Source organism: Phalaenopsis equestris, unplaced genomic scaffold (assembly GCF_001263595.1).
Source record: "Phalaenopsis equestris unplaced genomic scaffold, ASM126359v1 Scaffold210177, whole genome shotgun sequence".
NCBI lineage: Eukaryota > Viridiplantae > Streptophyta > Magnoliopsida > Asparagales > Orchidaceae > Phalaenopsis > Phalaenopsis equestris.
Window position 1 is genome coordinate 66,860 of NW_018229283.1, and position 2,591 is coordinate 69,450.

General features: G+C 33.5%; 1 protein-coding gene across 1 annotated transcript in view; it reads left to right on the plus strand.

Annotated features, from left to right (window-relative positions):
• LOC110036723 overlaps positions 1 to 1,932 on the plus strand; it is a 19,319-nt gene extending 17,387 nt beyond the window's left edge. Inside the window, exon 2 of the mRNA XM_020741235.1 lies at positions 1,429 to 1,932. The gene's annotated coding sequence lies outside the window, so the exon portion shown is untranslated. The remainder of the gene's footprint in view (positions 1 to 1,428) is intronic.
• Positions 1,933 to 2,591: the final 659 nt, after the last annotated feature.

Sequence of the window (2,591 nt, forward strand, 5' to 3'; positions counted from 1 at the left end):
TATATATATATATATATATATATAAATTAAAACGTCCTTCCGAAGCGGGCGACGGGATTTCACTTCCAGCGACCGACAGCTTCTTACGGGCAACCACCACCCCACAAAACTTTTTAGTTGCCGACACCTCCCTACCTCCATATGCATTGCATTAGAGAGAAATTATTGTTGCAACAGATATGTGAACTCTACAGCATCCCCACACACGCGCGCGCGCGCGCTCGCACACACATATATATATGTAAATTTTCAAGTGCACTGCAAGTAAAATATTTAAATTTTTTGAATTTGATATTTGTTAATATCTTTATAGGAGTTATTGTATCATTTTAAGGAATTTTTACATATATAGAACACCAAACTATAAAACTTACACATTTGGAAATCAAAATTTTAATATTACAAAAAAGGAACAACAGACTCTTTGTTTTACCTCATCAGAACTCTGTTTACCTTTGTTTATTAGCCTCTGTTGATCCATGCACGAGAAACAAAACCCCAGTCGATTTTAGAGCTGCTGGTTGGGAAGGCAACAAATTGATCGTGGCCTCTACAGACTTCCGAAACTTTCATTTTTCTCCTCTTCTGCTCCACTCGACCTAGTTGGGAAAGCAACTAATTGATCACAGCTTCTACAAATCTTCAGAACTCCCATCTTTCTCCCCATCCGCTCTCCTCCACCGCTTCCTAAATGCATTGAGAAAGGCAACCCTCGTATTTCTTCCTCCACTCCCATCTTTTTTTATTTTATGTTTTTATTGTGTTTGACTTGGGTTTGATTTCGTTATTCTTCATTACACATCTTGTGGAATTTTTCTTAATATATGTAATTTGATTGATGATCATAGGACCTTGCATTTCCTTACATTACACTTGTATCTAATAGAATTTTTTCTATTTTTTTTACCTCAAATCGAATTGATTGCACTCAATCTCTAATCATTAAAAGGGTAGAATCAGTACGTTTGAAAATTTAGTTATTAACAGGTTAAACTTTAGGGCATTGTTGATAGATTTCGGGCATAACTAGCATTGTATTTTCTTATGACTAGTGGGATAATTCTTTTGTGCGGATTTTTTTTCTATGAATAAAAAGTTTAAATTAGCAGGAACTAGGTTTGTTTGTGACAAATTGGAAAATTTATTTTGTTGTTTTGTGGTTATGTAAGCAGGGATTACTCAACTAAATATGATGTTCAGAAGTTATGTTCTTTGATCTTATCCCTTGTGATGGAGTAAAGTGAATATTTAATGTCCAAAGGCAACTTAATTGTTAGATTTACATTTCGCGAAGCAAAGTAACTTACAGTTCTATTTTTAACAATTTAGATGTGATGTAAATTTGCATAACTTGCATATGCATTTTTTTTTTTGCAAATCAAACCTCTTAGACTACATTTTCGTTTTTTAATTCTTGTTCAATGTCAGTGAAGGATTTTCCAGACATTTTAAGGACATAACCACAATAGCACTAGCAACTACAGAATTTCCAAAGAAAACAACCTTTGTTGCTCAAGCTACAGATTTCCTTACCCACAAAGATCTAATAAATCAAGAAGGAATTCTCCAAATTTCACAATTTCTTATGTAAAGAGATTTAGCTCTCAAAGCTTTACTTTATCAATCCATATGAATGATGATCATGATGATGCTGATGACTTCAATGATAAGAAGATTCTGAGAAGGAAAGTCTCTACTGGGTACAGATTTCAAAGTGATATTAAAGTTGATGAATTCGATAGATTTGATTCAGACAGTAGAATAGAATTTGCAAAGGAAGCAAAACATAGAGTAAAAAATCATGGTCCACCAGCAAGGCTGCCTCTAAGTCCTCAAAGCTCAGGTTGGCAAGAAGATAAAGCAACAACAAACAATTGGTCGGCTAATTTGGTTCCTCACATCCATCAAAAGATAAACATGATTTTTACATCTCAGCCTTTTTCCTGTATGCAATTGGTCAGCTAATTTGGTTCCTCACGTCCATCAAAAGATACCTAATTATGAAGAACTAGCAGCTCTATTTGAAGCACAAAATTTTCATAAAACATGATTTTTACATCTCAGCCTTTTTCCTGTATGAAGTTCTTGTTTAATGAATAGACAAAAGATAATATTTAGTTGTTAGATATGTAAATACATCGGAACTAGGTGGTATGCATGTAAATGCCCATAAAAATAATGATTTTTTTATGTAAATACATAGGATTTGGGTGGTATGAATTAAAAGATACTTACTTTATTGAAATCCCATTTGACCCTTGCTGTAGCACTTAGTTTCTGTAAAAAAAAGCTAAGTACTATAGTATATACAAATAAAATTCTGTATAAACTTCTATATGTAAGCTTTTGTATAGACCCAACAATCCTAAACAATTATATGCCAACTTCTTTAGTGTCTTCCTTATCGCAATAAATTTTGCATGTCCTTTCAATTTTTCATGCATTTTTTTCATGATATTATATAAACAGAGGCGATGCATGGTTCTTGAAAACAACTTTGTAACTGCACATTGGATGACCTTACAGTGATCTGAGATGAAAGCATTTGGCTGACATCCCATAATGCATGCTAACCAAGTCCTAAATAACCA